Source organism: Salvelinus alpinus, chromosome 27 (assembly GCF_045679555.1).
Source record: "Salvelinus alpinus chromosome 27, SLU_Salpinus.1, whole genome shotgun sequence".
Taxonomy (NCBI): domain Eukaryota; kingdom Metazoa; phylum Chordata; class Actinopteri; order Salmoniformes; family Salmonidae; genus Salvelinus; species Salvelinus alpinus.
This window is the reverse complement of record NC_092112.1, coordinates 22042930-22061413: the sequence shown is the minus strand read 5'-3', so window position 1 is coordinate 22061413 and position 18484 is coordinate 22042930. Positions and strand designations below refer to the sequence as shown.

General features: G+C 43.4%; 1 pseudogene; it reads right to left on the bottom strand.

The window, feature by feature from the left end:
* LOC139556162 (meiosis-specific protein MEI4-like) overlaps window positions 1-18484 on the bottom strand; it is a 34589-nt pseudogene that overhangs the window by 10234 nt on the left and 5871 nt on the right.

Below are 18484 nucleotides of genomic sequence, written 5' to 3'. Positions count from 1 at the left end.
TGCCAGGACAGTTGGTCCTGTCTTTACAATCCCATCTTATGTCATGAGGTCTGTGTAAACTGTGGAGCGCAGAGAAGAGCAGAGCAGATAGGCTTAGTGAATAAAATCCGTCCTGATAGCCATCTGATCTGGCCTATTGTAGCCAGCACTACAGAGTTGGACAACACTAGCCCACACTGCCGTCATCACCCCAGCTGAAGACAAGGAATTGATTTCTCTTCTGCCTCAGAGAAAGCCACTCGTTAGAGTGTCTTTCAAGGCGGTGGACTGACAATACAGCGATTTCTCTGACAGCTAATCGATCCCATCTCATCCACGAATGAATTCTCTGAGTTCTATATGACTGCATCTTGACCGCTTCTAGTGTGAGAACATTTACTTTTGTTACAAGACAAAAAAACACCAAGCTCCTTAAGCTTGTCTCAAAATCCACACTATTCAAATCTAGGCTATTCTCTGTGGAAGAAAATGACTTTGCAGTTCTTTAGGAAACAGTCTCTTGAGGTCTTGGCTCAGTCAGAACCGATGTGATGTAGTGAATATCTAGACGTTGACTCACTGGATGAGTGTAACATCAACCTTCTGAGGGGCTTATTACATGGGTTGAACTGCACTATTCCATCCATTTCCCCAAACAACTGTGTATTGATAGCTAGAAACCCCACACGCTATAGCCCCCTCTGCCTACCTGCTTGAGGGCCTGACACCAGTGAGTCCAGTCCACCTTCTCCTCAGTCACCTCTCTCCCCAGCCGGTCCTTACCCAGGCACCTCTGCTCTATTTACCAGGTCTGTTTATTCCTAAAAGCCCAGAGCAGTCAGTCAGAGCAGTCAGTCTGTCTGTCCTCAACATGTCAGTCCTGTGGTTCAGCTCCCAGTCAGCCAGCAAGTGGCAGGACAGGACACAGTGCAACCTGAACCCTGACTCATGTACCCAGAACCACAAAACAGATGACACATAGCTTCCTGGTCGAGTCACACCAAACACAAAGAATGGGCCGGATGGATCTCTGCACTCAGCATTAAGGAGATGGATTGGGGGTAAAGCCCTGCAACTGACTAGCATCCTGTCCAGGGGGTGTACTTGTAGTCTAGACACTTCTGTGTTTTGAGAAGGCACATAGGAGACCACCAGAGAAGAGGGTATGGTAATACTCCACAGATCAGCCCGCTCTGTCCTTCAGCTTAGCACGTAGCTAAGCTGTATTGACCTATACACAGAGAAACTGGAAATGAAGAAAATCAAGTAAACCTTATGTGAGCCAGAACGCCCCACAGGGCAGATGTCTATCTACTGTTTCTGTAGCATGAGGCAGATTGATGTTGCTAGAGTCTACTGAACAGCAAGCACAGAGAAAAACACACTGTCTAACATGATAATACATTATCAGCTTACCTAGCTCTTTTCTTTAGTTTTCAATTACAGATGTTTGGAAAATGTAATGCAAACTTTGAAATAAAAATGGCCATGTTATTTAAGATGGCTCTCAGTAAAGACACAGAAGTAGGAAATCCCTTCAGGGTCCATGATTGTGCTTCTATATATTCTCTGCAGTCTGCCTAGATAGGCTGTCACATGTGTTTGCTCTAGTGCTCATCAGCAGAGTGTGTGAGAGTCTATCTAGGACTGCAGAAGGGGGTGGCAATTTACCGGCGCACCGGTGACTACGGGCTTTGTCTCCTCATAACATGACTTTGATCAAACAGCTTGATTTTCCCCCTCGGTTAGAGTTCTAATGACATCTCTGCTGCTTTGAGGGGCTGAGGACGACTTTGATCCCGGCTATTTAATGGTCCAGCAATCCCTCTGCTGCAACTCCTAATCTGATCGTTCTTCAAACCTGTCACTGGCCTGGGCGGAAAAGCAATAGGCAGGACGCACCAACTGTGTAGAAAATACAAATACACACACACACACACACACACACACACACACACACACACACACACACACACACACACACACACACACACACACACACATATATATATGAGAGCGAGAGTGAGACGGCAGTTTGTTATAGCCTACACACACACACACATAACGTCTCGTAAATGTACGAGGCAGAAATGTATAATGAGAGACATAGCTCAGTCAGAAGTGCCAGAGTTATAACCATCAGCATCATGAAATGCTGGGAGCCATAAGTCAAGTTCCCTAGCAGCCTCGTAGGCTTGCTGGATAGGAGGGGTCCCCAATTACATTCAGCTGTGGGCTGCTTACAGGGTAAGGAAACCAATATGCTTCAGCCACGTAGGCTTGCTGGATACAATATATGGGGCTTCAGCACAGTGCATGTCAGCTGGGAAAATAATCAATGCCAAAATAACTTGACTTTTATGCAGAGACAACCACACACGCATGCACACAAACATGTACACGTAAGCATGCTTACTCATGCTCACAAGCTTGCTGGCACAGAGACATGAACAAACACACACTTTTTCTCCTGACCAACAGGAGAGGACAAATTGGCAGAGGACGGCGTTTTCCCTCAGGTGCACTGCACACCATGCATTACTAGGCTATACGAGTTTGATATCCTCACGCAGTCTACTCGTCAGTTTTTCTCCTTTTAGAAGTCCCCAGAGCAGATAAAACAACTATTCCTTACAGATGTAGGATCTTAATTTGATCACTCTTTTGTAGCTACAAATTTTCCTGCACAGTACAAAATGCAAACTTGTAGTATATTCAAGGTTTAAAAAGGCTAATAAAGTTTGTAATTTCCGATTTAAAATGTCAGACTTGATTTGCCATAAAGAAAAATGTGCGTCACTGGTACGGAAACTGTTCCTAAACAACGGCGTCTTTCTTCACTTATTACACTACTGCTGACTCAGACGTGCTGGAAATCACTGACCTCACTGTCCTTTGTATGAGTTTTACAGTGAGTGAAAAGCTAAAATGACGACCAATTGTTTTAGTACAAAAGGACTCTTCTTAGTTTTCTTCTGGTAAGAATAATGCACCTAGAAAGGGGAGTTTGTCTTTGTAAAGGTTTCCGGTCTTGCAGGACACCCTCAGAGTGTGTGTGAGTGTGTGTGTTCATGCGCATGTGTGAGAGAGAGGAATATTTGTCCTGACAAGTCTCTTTGCAGTAAACCCAGGGCATAGGCAGGGTCTGTGTCCCCCTCAGATGGTGGCTATATTTATATCCTGATGTACTGAGGGTATGGCATGTCCTAAGCAAGGTTTCTGACTCGATCACTAACTAATGGAGGATGTGTGTGTGTGTGTGTGTGTGTGTGTGTGTGTGTGTGGTTAGAGTCTCAGGTGCTGACTCTGTCGTGGTATGGCAGGCAGTGTCCCTCAGCTGAAATATCTTATGCACATGCATAACTGCACATTAGCCTTCAGGCTGCCATGGCGACATGTACAGCATATTATGATGAAAGTGCTTGCATCAGAAAGAGTCATTGAGAAATGCAACAGGAAGTGGGCTGCTCTTAAGTCTATAAAAATATCTCAAAATGACACATCTCAAACTGACAATGACGACATATAATTACGCTCTCAACTTTCAGAGATTGGGGCAGTCTGAATCCTCCCCAACTCAGGGAAGATTATCCTACTCAACTTTCTGTGGTCATCCTCCCCAACTCAGGCAAGATTAGCCTAATCTATCCCAGTAATGAAAGGGGAAGCTAATAACTGTGTGGGCTTTAAGGCTTTGGTAAAAATAAAAAATAAAAGTGTTTGAAGTACAGATATCGCACTGGTGACATTTAGGGATGAAAACTAAGAGGTCTGCTTACTGTTTTCTGGAGCCAAATAGAACCGTTTTTAGCTGCCATGCATTGCCCTTTACAAGAACAAGCTCTGACGCTCATTTCCTCCAGCTCTTTGCCTGATGGCTCAAACTGAATTTTTCCGCTGCTCTATCGTTCACTACATACTTCAGTCTGAGACGGCCATCATTGAAGTAATTTGCGGTGATGTCAAAATGTTGTACAAAACAAAGTCATCCGCAATTGGATCATCTCTAACCAACCAGAGTATCAAAGCCAATGCAGAATTTTCAACACCAGTCAGGGTTTCCGTTAGCCGGTAATAGTCGACTATTTGCCTATAAAGAAATTCAGCCGATAAATAAAACTGGTGCCAGCCAATTACCTGAACTAACCGGTGCCTCCGCACATTAACTCTGTACTGGTACCCCCTGTATATAGCCTCACTATTGTTATTTTACTGCTGCTCTTTAATTATTTGTTACTTTATTTCTTAAGTTATTTTTCTTAAACTGCATTGTTCCAGACTTAAGACTGGGCTAGCTAGCACTAATTAGACCAGGGCTGTCCCCGGCTAAAAATAAATCTTGGCCGACTGAGAGTCGTCTGTTCCTTCGACCAATCAATTGTGACTGACTGCTCGACTAAAGACATTTTGGTCGACCAACAGCCTATCGACCAAACAATCGACCAGTCGACTAAATGGGGCCTAAATTAGACAAAATACAGAGGTTTGCTGCTTGGACCACAAGTCTGATAGATCATATTCAGGCAATGGGGTCTGTCCTTGGAGTAACCCCTGTTTTAGTAAGAGGAAAAAGACAACCATCAGTAAATAGCAGAGCCATATATCTAAATACATGGCTCTGGTAAATAGTGTTTGTACTAATTACAAAATGACAAGGCCAGCCACTGAACCATGATTTTAACTTTACATAACGCACAGTCCGACCCCCTGTGCAGGGCAACAGGACAACAGAGAGTACACACACAGTTATGCCTACACTCAGTGTTCTAGTGCTATTGAAGAAGTGGAGAGTGAGTGTTTGTACTGTTTGTCCTATGGGCATTCTGTACTGTGTGTGACTGTCATGGCCTGTTACAAAGCAACACGGGTCCCAGATGGCTGGGCTTATTTGTATGCTACACTGGTTGAAGGGTAGGGGCAGCCCGCCCACCCGCCACCGTGGGGGCACACTTAGGGTTCACGTCCGACAGACAGCCCTCCACAGCGCTCTGCCTGCAAACTGGAGCCTGACTGCTAAACTTTGTGATGGAACAACCCTACTCCCTTTTTAAATCTGCCAATGAATTAATAATGTCTTAAAGAAGAGTAATCATTCTTCAATTGATTTTCATTACTAGAGACCTACGGCAAACCCACTCTTTGGGTCAGTATAAGGCTAGATATAGTAGCCTACGGCACATACTTGTAGAAAAACCCATTAGAAACGCTATCATTCTCATAGTAATCATGTTTACAATGTCCACCGGGCAACAAAACATTTATCCAACAATTTTATACCAAATGACTTCTTCTCAGAGTACAACCAGATCATGTAGAGCTCCGACTCATCGTTGAAACAATTTGAAACATAATTGAGCATCATCTCCCTGTCGTCCTAAGAACTGTGTTATAATTAGGCGTTTCTAGACAGCTACATTAACAGAGAAGCAACTAGTGACATGGTTTATAAAAGCTTTTTTTTTTGTCCCTGGGCAACCTTTACCCAGCCCTGCCTGTGTTACCATGGGAAGGGTCTAGCCTAACAGACAGATGGGGATGCCTTGCCTACCTCCCATTTCTAGTGGCCAGGGGGATGGTGCATTCACTGTAAAAAGATAAAAAATAAATAAAAAGCCAACTCAACCAATTGCTTAATCAGCGTTATTCTGTGGGGTGGACTTACAAAAGGACAATAATTGGAGCTGTTCTAAATATCAGAGTAAGAAATTGACGGACACCATGAAAGCGCCAACCAAGTTTACTCACACCAAAGGATCAAACCGCTGAACTGACAAATATTACTTCCCCCAGTGGTAGTATATATACACCCCACTTTGGGTGGAGTCTCCTCCTCCTCTCTAAACATTACATCTTTATTGCTAGGCAGGAAGTTAAGTGAAACAGGCAATAAACTGTTCCTTCTCCCTTAATGTGACCTGACCTCAACCCCCTTCCTCACTAATCCACAGCTCTCCACCTTTATCAGTGCCTGCCAACATGTGATTGTCTTCCCTACATTTCAAGCTTAACTGCATCCACCATATACATTCCTCCTACAGATAACCATTCACTTCTGGTGTAGACCCAAGACTACGGCACCCCTCATGTCTCTAGTATAACTAATGATGAATTACATTTACATTTACATTACATTTAAGTCATTTAGCAGACGCTCTTATCCAGAGCGACTTACAAATTGGTGCATTCACCTTATGACATCCAGTGGAACAGCCACTTTACAATAGTGCATCTAAATCTTTTAAGGGGGGGGGGGGTGAGAAGGATTACTTTATCCTATCCTAGGTATTCCTTAAAGAGGTGGGGTTTCAGGTGTCTCCGGAAGGTGGTGATTGACTCCGCTGTCCTGGCGTCGTGAGGGAGTTTGTTCCACCATTGGGGGGCCAGAGCAGCGAACAGTTTTGACTGGGCTGAGCGGGAACTGTACTTCCTCAGTGGTAGGGAGGCGAGCAGGCCAGAGGTGGATGAACGCAGTGCCCTTGTTTGGGTGTAGGGCCTGATCAGAGCCTGGAGGTACTGAGGTGCCGTTCCCCTCACAGCTCCGTAGGCAAGCACGAAGCATGAATAATATTTAAAGTTGAGAAATCCGAACCCATCAGAGCTAATCTGTTAAAGTTTGTTTACTCAACAAACTCTGCTCGAAGTGAGCTGAATTTGAAAAAGCTTGTTAAGTAAAATTCAAAATTCATGTTTGCTTTTGAAGGCAACAAACGTAAAAAGCCAACTTAACCCAAGGCTTAAATCAACGTTATTATGTGAATTGAGGACTTCAAAAGGCCTAGAATTTGAGCTAATGTGTTAAAGTTGGTAAATTACAAATTCATGTTTGCTCAACCATGCTCATCATTATCATATTACCCAGCATGCTCTATTGCTGGTTGATTTTTCAGAATTGTTTGTTTCAGTACTTGTGTTTTTGCATGTGCATTGATTGGTTGATTTTTAATCTTATGCTACAAAAAAAGATAAAATACATTTTCTAAAGCAATCCAATCTGTTATTTGGACATTTTGCAGCCGTTACTGAGATGGCCGTTCCAGTTTATATGATTTAGGTAGTTTCCTTAGCCCAGCTGTCATTCTCAATGCATGTTGCAGGTGATTAAAAATAAAAAAAGGCCCTGGTCAAAAGTAGTGCAGTATATAGGAAATAGGGTGGCATTTGGGATAGATACTAAGTCTGGCTCACATTTCTATGTTCTCCATGGCCTGGCCTGGACACAGAGTCCCTGTGGCCAGAGCTAGAAAATAGAGTTTGCTTGCTAATGAAATACTATGGTGTTGTTTGTTCAAATGTTTCCACCCTGGAATTCAGGTGTGATCTCACTGCAGCTGGGTATTTCAGTGATTTTAAATGTCTTCATTACAGGAAATCCAAAGTCATTTTCAAGCAGCCTAAATGTCCAATAAACTGGACTCTATCATATTCTAGTGAGAGTGATTTCAGACTGAATTTCAAACAATAGAGAATAGACTGATTCTGAGGACTTTGTCAAGAGGAAGACAGTAAGTACAGTCTGTTTTCTGTTATTGGTTTAAACAAAAAGGTAAGAGGATTTTGGGGTGGACAGACTGAGACAGATGGGCTCTGGGCTTAGAGCCAGGGCTAGATTCGAATGTGTTCAGTCTTCAAACTTTATTTCCCAGGACTCAAACACAGCTCTACATAAGTAGGATCTTAATTTGATCACTCTTTTGTCACTGAGAATGTTCCTATAGAGCAGGAAATGCTAACTTGTTGATAATTCGAGGTTTAAAAAGACTTCAAGTTTGTAATTTCCACTTTAAAATGTCAGATTTGATTTGCCCTAATGAAAAATGTGTCAACCCCTACAATAAAATTCCATTAATTATAATCCACATAATAATTCACGATTCCTGTTGCTGCAGGATTATTTTCCTGCTGTAGCAAACTGGCTCAAATTCAAAATCAAATCAATGAAACATGTTTTTAAATATATTTGCCACATGGGCCGAATCCCAACAATGCAGTTTATTAAAATTTATTTCACCTTTATTTAACCAGGTAGGCTAGTTGAGAACAAGTTCTCATTTGCAACTGCGACCTGGCCAAGATGAAGCAAAGCAGTGCGACAAAAATCACAGTTACACATGGGATAAACAAAAGTACAGTCAATAACAATAGAAATATCTATATACAGTGTGTGCAAATGGAGTAAGGAGGTAAGGCAATAAATAGGCCCTAGTAGCGAAGAAATTACAATTTAGCAAATGAACACTAGAGTGATAGATGTGCAGATGATGATGTGCAAGTAGAAATACTGGTGTGCATAAATTAAAACAATATGGGGATGAGATGGGTAGTTGGATGGGCCATTTACATATAGGCTGTGTACAGCTGCAGCGATCGGTGAGCTGCTCAGATAGCTGATGCTTGAAGTTAGTGAGGGAGATCTAAGTCTCCAACTTCAGCGATTTTTGCAATTTGTTCCAGTCATTGGCAGCAGAGAACTGGAAGGAAAGGCAGCCAAACGAGGTGTTGGCTTTGGGGATGACCAGCGAGATATTCCTGCTGGAGCGTGTGCTACGGCTGGGTGTTGTTATGGTGACCAGTGAGCTGAGATAAGGAGGAGCTTTACCTAGCAAAGACTTATAGATGATCTGGAGCCAGTGGGTCTGGCGACGATTATGTAGAGAGGGCCAGCAGACGAGAGCATACAGGTCGCAGTGGTGGGTGGTATATGGGGCTTGGGTGACAAAACGGATGGCACTGTGATACACTGCATCCAGTTTGCTGAGTAGAGTGTTGAAGGCTATTTTGTAAATGACATCGCCGAAGTCGAGGATCGGTAGGATAGTCAGTTTTACGAGGGTATGTTTGGCAGCATGAGTGAAGGAGGCTTTGTTGCGAAATAGGAAGCTGATTCTAGATTTAATTTTGGATTGGAGATGCTTAATATGAGTCTGGAAGGAGAGTTTACAGTCTAGCCAGACACCTAGGTATTTGTAGATGCCCACATACTCTAAGTCAGAACCGTCCAGAGTAGTGATGCTAGTCGGGTGGGCGGGTGCGGGCAGCAATCGGTTGAAGAGCATGCATTTAGTTTTACTAGCGTTTAAGAGCAGTTGGAGGCCACGGAAGGAGTGTTGTTGTTTGGAGGTTTGTTAACACAGTGTCCAAAGAAGGGCCAGATGTATACAGAATGGTGTCGTCTGCGTAGAGGTGGATCAAGGAATCACCCGCAGCAAGAGCGACATCATTGATATATACAGAGAAAAGGGTCGGCCCGAGATTTGAACTCTGTGGTACCCCCATAGAGACTGCCAGAGGTCCGGACAACAGGCCCTCCGATTTGACACACTGAGCTCTATCTGAGAAGTAGTTGGTGAACCAGGCGAGGCAGTCATTTGAGAAACCAAGGCTGTTGAGTCTGCCGATAAGAATACGGTGATTGACAGAGTCGAAAGCCTTGGCCAGGTCGATGAAGATGGCTGCACAGTCCTGTCTTATATCGATGGCGGTTATGACATCTTTTAGTACCTTGAGCGTGGCTGAGATGCACCCGTGACCAGCTCGGAAACCGGATTGAACAGCGGAGAAGGTACGGTGCGATTCGAAATGGTCAATGATCTGTTTGTTAACTTGGCTTTCGAAGACTTTGGAAAGGCAGGGCAGGATGGATATAGGTATGTAACAGTTTGGGTCTAGAGTGTCACCTCCTTTGAAGAGGGGGATGACCGCGGCAGCTTTCCAATCTTTAGGAATCTCGGACAATACGAAAGAGAGGTTGAACAGACTAGTAATAGGGGTTGCAACAATGGCGGTGGATAATTTTAGAAAGAGAGTTGGAGTTAGAGCTGCAGGATGTAAATTTATCTTTGAAAATTTCTGGTTGCTAAATAAAAATAAGGAAATAGTAACACAAAATAACAATAATGAGACTATATACAAGGAGTACCGGTACCGAGTCAATGTGCAGGGGTGTGAGGTAGTTGAGGTATGTACGTAGGGGAAAAAGCGAGTAGGCAATCAGGATAGATAATAAACAGAGTAGCAGCAGTGTATGTGAAGTGTAAAAGTGTCTATGTGTGTGTGTGTTGGAGTGTCAGTGTAGTATGTGTGGGTACTCTAGTGAGTGTGCATAGAGTTAGTGCATAAAAAGGGGGTCAATGTAAATAGTCCAGGGAGCCATTTCATTAACTGATCAGCAGTCTTATGGCTTGGGGGTAGAAGCTGTTCAGGAGCCTTTTGGTCCCAGACCAAGATCATACATCTGTAGATATTCATATAAAACACAAACTGCCCAACTGCATTGAGAGGCAAGGTGCAGTAATGAAGGCTTGATGTGTTATGCAATCCCCTCGCTGTGTTCTGAAGTGCAAATCACGCAGCTCAGCTCTCAACGTACTGGCCTCTTCTCCAAAGCATTCGTGTATTATTGCATAGAGAGCATATTCCAAGCCTCTTAATCAACCCACAAGAGGCCTGTCCTTGGGTTATGTCTCCATTTTCATGCAAACGTTCAACAACAACACAGATAAGCTTGTAAACCAAATGAAGCCTGTTGTAGTTGTAATGTACTACAGTGCTAATGCAAGCCAACAGCCCATTCAAGGTCTTCTGTTGAGCGCACCTCAGCCCTCTCAACCCCATTACAGGGTCTGTGTCCCAAATGGAACCGTATTCCCTCCATTCTCTATATAGTGCACTACTTTTAATCAGAGCACTATGGGCCCAGGTCAAAAGTGGTACAATATAAAAAGGTAATAGCGAGCAGTTTGGGACCTACCATGGAATTCCATACTCCCAGGGGGATGTACTCATTAGCCAGTCTGATGGCTAAAGGGCTAAGGCACAGCAGTAGCGTTTGCTGACCCGAGAGTACTTAGCACCTCTGAAACCTATTCTGCAAACAGAGTGGGCACCGATTTTACTTGTGGAATCGTGTGAAAAGCTACAGCGAGTGGTCCCTAAAACACAGCGGCGCTGAATGATCTGCAGATGAACTCTAGATCCACATCGTTCAGCGCGCTGTTTTAAGGACCACCCGCTGTAGACGCTTGACTGCCGACATTTTTCATGCGATTCTGATGTGAAATCAGTGAGGACTCGGTTCTCAAATTACACTCAGAAGTGCTAACTATTCTCGGCCAGCAAACGCTATTGCTGTGTCTGAGCCCTAAGTCTTCAAACGGTAGAAGTCTTCACAAGCAATTTAAGCCTCCCCTTATTTTGCGATGAGAGCAGGGGGGTCAAGTGCTTACAATTATCCAAGGGCACAATGGCTTTAAAGTGCTTTGAAGTATCAAGACATCAATGTTAGAGGGGTCCGAGGCAAGTCAACAATACCGAAAATTAAGTGAGCAATTACAGATAATCTGAATACATTATCATTAGACCAAATGACAGTGGTTTGTTCCTTATCAGGAAGTTCAGTTTGCAGATTAATTCTTCAGTGTATTCCATAAATGTTCTCTTATACCTCAGGCCTGCTACAGCTATAGTAGCAGCCAGTGTACTTAAATAACCCAACATCAATATTCTCAGCAGAGAAAAGGTTGTTTTTATAAAGAAATCTGATGTGACAGAAATTATATTTTCTCATTTACTTGATGCAGCAGCAATGTGTGTTTTGCTTTTGCTCAGGGCTGCTTCAATAAGGGCTGTTCTGAATGGGGTGTAGGAAAGACCCACAAACATGCATGACTGACTATCTCTCTACTGTGGGAGTAAAGCGACAAGGGAAGGGAGAATAATCTGCTTTCCTTTCCCCATTCACACATTAAAAATCCCCAGGACCGCTGGCGGCTGGGCTGTCTGTATACACTAGCTTTCAGAGGAAATGCACCCACCATCACACCATGAAGGCTAGGATAATCAAATTTTATCAGTCACATGCACCGAATACAACTGTGAAATGCTTACAAACAAACCTTTAACCAACAATGCAGTTAAGAAAAATAAGAGTTAAGAAAATATTGACTAAATAAACTAAAGTAAAAAAAATACAAAAGTAACAACAACGAGGCTTTATACAGGGGGTACCGGGTCAGTCAGACTAGCGCTGTGGGGACCACTAACAACTTTTTCTTCAACATTTACTTCAAGGAACTTACCTGTGTGTGTGTGTGTGTGTGTGTGTGTGTGTGTGAGAGAGTACTCTACATGTACATAATAAGCAGTACTATAAATGATTTGAGTCATCCTATACACTTGTAACATCCACCCCCCGTGTGTGTTCTGGTCCTTACCTGGCAGGTGATCCAGACGTGCTCTGCCAGCCGGTTGATCTCAGACAGGACATGACGGATGAGCAGGGACCTCAGCAAGCTGTTCCCTCCCAGCAGGGTCAAACACTCTGTCAGCCTCTCCTCAACCTGGAACTGACAGAGGCCAGACGGACACACGTTAACACACGACACAGTAACACTCACACCACCACATACCCCATCACTCAACCTGGAAACTGACGGAAGACACACGTTAACACACGACACAGTAACACTCACACCACCACATACCCCATCACTCAACCCGGAAACTGACGGAGGACACACGTTAACACCACCCATCATATCCGATCACTCAACCTGGCCACTGCTGATCCACACGGGGTTACAAAGACCTAAACGCCTGTCAATTCAGTGGATTTACTTGTGCCAGCTGTCACCTACAGTATGAGTCAAACCAAAGAGTAGTTAGTTTGGTTTGGCCTTAGAGAGGGGGGTGAGATTATGGATTAGATGATGTTTTGGGAGATACCATCACCTTTTCTTTTTTGAACCAAGGCCTGTAGGGATTACATTTTGTTTGGAAAAACCCAGACATGTAGTAGCATGAGGTGGGAGCAGCGATTACAGTAAACAAGACTGCATTGATCAACACAGAGTTGCACCATCACTGCTAGCTAGCTCTAGTACAGTGTGTAGGATCTTCATCAGGGTGGGAAATGTACTTTTTGGTCTAACAAATCTATAATGAAGATAAATCACAGAAAACACTGTACCCCCAACCTGCTTTCAGCACTGTAGTGTTGAGATTCTCTCTCCCAAAGCTGACAGACACACACAAATACATCTGTAGGCTACTGAGGATTTGTTTGGAACAGCAGAGATGAGAACGGTGATAGTATAACAATCTCTACACAGTGTGGATGCTATACAATAGGCTACTGTAAACACTATGATACAAGACGTATTCAGATCAGACTATAGGTCTAAGGTTCCACATCGCCAAGAGAATAAACTAGACCTAATGTAAGCCTTCACATAAGAGACAGCCAATAACTGAGCTCCCTCACCAGACAGAAAACCAAGCTGGGTGCTATTCTCAAAGACTGAAATGAAATACAGTCATGAAATAAAGCTAGTATTGCTATGAGAGTGACATTTGGCTGACGCCTCTGGGGAGTCAAGATATGCAATTTCATTGTCTGGGCGCTTCACTTCGGCTTCACCTCCACGACTATAGTACACTGGCCTGTCTCTGGTCCTCTAGTCCTCAGCCCCAGACAGCTGTGGAGCCATTACAGACAGACAGAGGGGCAAGGAATCCATTCAGACACAAGAGCCCCAGCATTGCCATCATCATCACCAAGGCTGGGGGCTGCAGTCAGTGTAAACGATATATAGGCTATGAGTGTTGCCTATTGAGAGGCCTCTATAACCTAATTTCATCATCATGATGGAAACTGTCCATCTGTATTTCCATGGATAGAGAATACATTGTGTATTCAAAGACAAGGTAGAGATTTGATCAACATATCAGGCAGATATTCAGAGGCAGTAAAGGAAGACAACATGCTCAACTCTAAATCCTTGTGTAAACTAATGAAAACGGTGCTTGGAACCAAAAATCGATCACATGATACATTCAAATTCTAAGAGGCCTAAAGCACAATATAGAACAGGAATAGTAACACAACATAAACTTAAATTAAGGATTTCCTCCATCCATGCCCCATGTGAAGATGCTGATGAACATGAATACTTGTGTTAGTTGGGTCATTCCACTGAATTAGTGCTGTAAGAATATTTTAAGATAATACACAACGCAGAGGACTAGAGGTCAATAGGGAATTAACGATCAATGGAAATAGCTGTTTTTCAGTTCAACATCTGGTTAGAATCTGTGTAGGGGTTTCAGTCCTGGACTCCTAGCTACATGTGGCAAGATCTCATTGGTCTGAATCGTCTATACATTGAGCATGAAACAGGATACTTGTTATTTGGCCATTGGCCCAATTTTACTGCAAGGAATTTTAATTGATCAACGACAGGCTAGGGTTGGGTGTTATGAAGTACATCCTGTCACTTTGTTCTGTGGAGAATCATTGAGGACAGGGAAGAATGAACATTGACCATCTACTTTCTAGCATAACGATTTGTATGATTAACAATGATTTGTTTTTTTTGTTGTTATTTTTGAATAAACCTATTTTTCTCCCCCTGATTTGCTTTGGGGTCTGTGTTATTGAAGAATAAAATCAACTGATAACAGTGCCTTTTGCATCCCTTTGATATTTTGTGCACAAACATTGAAGTTTCCCCGTTCATCTTTCCCTCGATTCTGACTAGTCTCCCAGTCCCTGCCGCCGAACAACATCCCCACAGCATGATGCTAACACCACCATGCTTCACCGTAGGGATGGTGCCAGGTTTCCTCCAGACGTGATGCTTGACATTCAGGCCAAAGAGTTCAATCTTGGTTTCATCAGACCAGAGAATCTTGTTTCTCATGGTCTGAGAGTCCTTTAGGTGCCTTTTGGCAAACTCCAAGTGGGCTGTCATGTGCCTTTTACGGAGGAGTGGCTTCTGGCCACTCTACAATAAAGGCCTGATTGGTGGAGTGCTGCAGAGATGGTTGTCCTTCTGGAAAGTTCTCCCATCTCCACAGAGGAACTCTGGAGCTCTGGTAAAGTGACCATCGGTTTCTTGGTCACCTCCCTGACAAAGGCTCTTCTTCCCTGATTGCTCAGTTTGGCCGGGTGACCGGCTCTAGGAAGAGTCTTGCTGTTTCCAAACTTCTTCAATTTAAGAATGATGGAGGCCACTGTGTTTTTGGGGACCTTCAATGCTGCAGAAATGCTTTGGTACCCTTCCCCAGATCTGTGCCTCGACACAATCCAGTCTCGGAGCTCTACGGACAATTCCTTCGACCTCATGGCTTGGTTTTTGCTCTGACATGCACTGTCAACTGTGGGACCTTATATAGACAGGTGTGTGCCTTTCCAAATCATGTCCAAGCAATTGAATTTGCCACAGGTGGACTCCAATCAAGTTGTAGAAATATCTCAAGGATGATCAATGGAAACAGGATGCAGCAGAGCGCAATTTCGAGTCTCAAAGCAAAGGGTCTGGATACTTATGTAAATAAGGGATCTTTTTTATTTTTAATACATTTGCAAAAATTTCAAAAAACCTGTTTTTGGTTTGTCATTATAGGGTATTGTGCATCGATTTGAGAAAAAAACATAATTTTATATAATTTTAGAATAAGGCTGTAATGTAACAAAATGTTGGAAAAGTGAAGGGGTCTGAATACTTTCCGAATACACTGTAGATAGGCTAGAAATGTTTTTTTTAATAATTGAAATGTTTTAGTGAAGCTTGCATTAATTTCACAAGGGGATTTATGTCTGAATTAAGATTAAGTCGTCAACCTTGTTACTTTATTTGGCACTTAATAGACACTTACTATAGTCTATTTATACCCCCACGTTTTTAATTATATTTTTACACAATTTTAAAAAAGGGCACCAAATTGGTGGATCAACCCAGTTGTTACAAAACCACCATTCCCTAACATGGTAAACACATAGTTAACCAGCAGAAAGGCAAAGCTACTGTACAATGTGCTCTAGCCAGCAATAGGACTGGATCTGGCGTAATTTCCCGGGGGGAGGGGGTTTAATTTAAATGAATCAACTTTAAATTAAATGAGGGGTAAAAATAGAAAGTCACACAGCACTGGTGGATCCCACTACTTCCACGCCCACAATCGCAAATGACATCAACAAGCCCCAGCAGCAGCTATTACGCTAATTACAGGATGGAGCTGGAAATCATTTCAACAACTCCTACCGTATCTACGATGACTCAATCTCCAAAAAGAATTCCCAGCAGCAGTGACACTCCTCCGGCATACAGCGTATTCGAGCGCCACCTAGAATCTACTGTAACAGGCCGGAACTACGAGGCCCCCTCCATCTGTGCCACATCTCCCCTCCTCCATCTCCAAAAAGAATACTCAGTAGTGACACTCCTGCTGAAACGACATAAAGCCTACCCTAATGTCATCGCTATGTGGCCACTAGAATGGCCCTATAACAGACTGGTACAAAACTATCTGGCTCCATATGTGCACAGTGAGGTCAAGGAAGGTGTTTGCATCGTAACGGTGCAGCAACAAAACTGTTAGCAATGACTAAAACCATTACCCTTCCTCAGTCAATCAAACAAACTGTGAGCTTTTGGTCCTCAGCTCATGGTCCTCCTGGAATCAGAAGTTTTTTTGACTTAATGGAGGAACGTAGGCAGATAAATGCTGATGAATGTCTTTCTCGAGCTGTGTATGTGACTGGTTCACCTCTGATGCTCACAGGCAATGTGTATTGGAAGAGATTTCTGAATGTTCTTCGCCCAGCATACACCCCTCCAACCAAACATGCTTAATCTACTCATTTGCTGGATGCAGAGTTCAACAGAGTTCAAGCGAAGGTCAAGCAAATCATAGAGAAAGCAGACTGTATTGCAATCAACTCTGATGGGTGGTCAAATGTTCATGGGCAAGGAATAATTAACTACATTATCTCCACCCCTCAACCAGTATTCTACAAGAGCACAGACACAAGGGACAACAGACACACCGGTCTCTACAGTGCAGATGATCTGAAGGCAATCATCAATGACCTTGGACCACAGAAGGTATCTGCACTGGTGACAGACAATGCTGCGAACATGAAAGCTGCTTGGTCTAAAGTGGAGGAATTCTACCCTCATGTCACACCCATTGGCTGTGCTGCTCATGCATTGAATCTGCTCCTCATGCATATCATGGCACTGAAACAATGGATACACTCTACAAGAGAGCCAAGGAAATGATTAGGTATGTGAAGGGTCATCAAGTTATAGCAGCAATCTACGTCACCAAGAAAAGTGAGAAGAATAAGAGCACCACATTGAAGCTGCCCAGCACCACCCGTTGGGTGGTGTTGTCATCATGTTTGACAATCTCCTGGAGGGGAAGGTGTCTCTCCAAGAAATGGCCATATCACAGTCTGCCAATATGGACAGCCCCATCAACAGGATCCTCCTGGATGATGTATTTTGGAAGAGAGTGGTAAGCAGCCTGAAACCTATAGCAGTAGCCATTGCGCGGATTGAGGGAGACAATGCTATCCTGTCTGATGTTCAGAATCTGCTCGCAGATGTAAGAAAATAAATCCGTACTGCCCTGCCCACTTCACTGTTGCTCCAAGCAGAGGAAACTGCAGTTCTGAAACACATCAAAAAGCATGAAGACTTCTGCCTGAAGCCCATATACGCCACAGCGTACATGTTGGTCCCTAAGTGCAGTATGCTGGCAAGAGCATCCTGTCTGGTGCAGAGATCAACAAGGCCTATGGTGTCTTCACTACCGTGTCTCGCCACTTTGGCCTGGATGAGGGCAAGGTTCTTGGCAGTCTGGCGAAGGACACTTCCAAGCAAGGGCTTTGGGATGGAGATGCAATATGGCAGTCGTGCCAACATATCTCATCAGCCACCTGGTGGAAGGGACTTTGGGGATCTGAGGCTCTTTCCCGTGTTGCCTCCATCATCCTCCAAATCCCACCAACATCAGCCGCATCAGAGCGCAACTGGTCCTTGTTTGGGAACACACACACCAAAGCATGCAACAGGCTGACCAATACAACTGTTGAAAAATTGGTGTCCACCTGGGAATATGTGAGGCTTTTTGAGCCTGACAACGAGCCATCCTCAACAAGGTTGGAAAGTGACAGTGAAGATGAGGGCTCAGAGTCTGATGTTCAAGAGGTGGACATTGAGGAGGTCCAGGGAGAAGACATGGAAGCCTGAGAGGAAGACAACCAAAGCTTTAGTTTCTAGACTATCATTTTACAGATATATGTTGAAAACATTTTTGGGAGATGCGAGGGATCATTCAATATTCCCTTTTGTTGTTCAGTGAAATCATCCCATGTGAAGAGTCAACTCATTTAATTAAAGTTCAATTCGTAACTAAATATTTTTTTTTGTATTTCTATTGGAATGATTTAATCATTTGCAATTATGTCTACTTATGATAAGGTAAAAGATCTCTGTCTCCATATGATATAGTAAATATATCCAATGCAAAAAACATCTACATTTAAATGGTATTAATATTAATTAGCATATATTTCCGCTAATTCCCATACATTTCTGTTAATTCCCATATATTCCCACGGAAAGTTTCCACCTCTGAATATTCCCCAATGTGCAACCCTGTTTTGGTTCTGTATTCTAGCACTTTGGATTTGTAAATGATACATAGACTATGAGGTTAT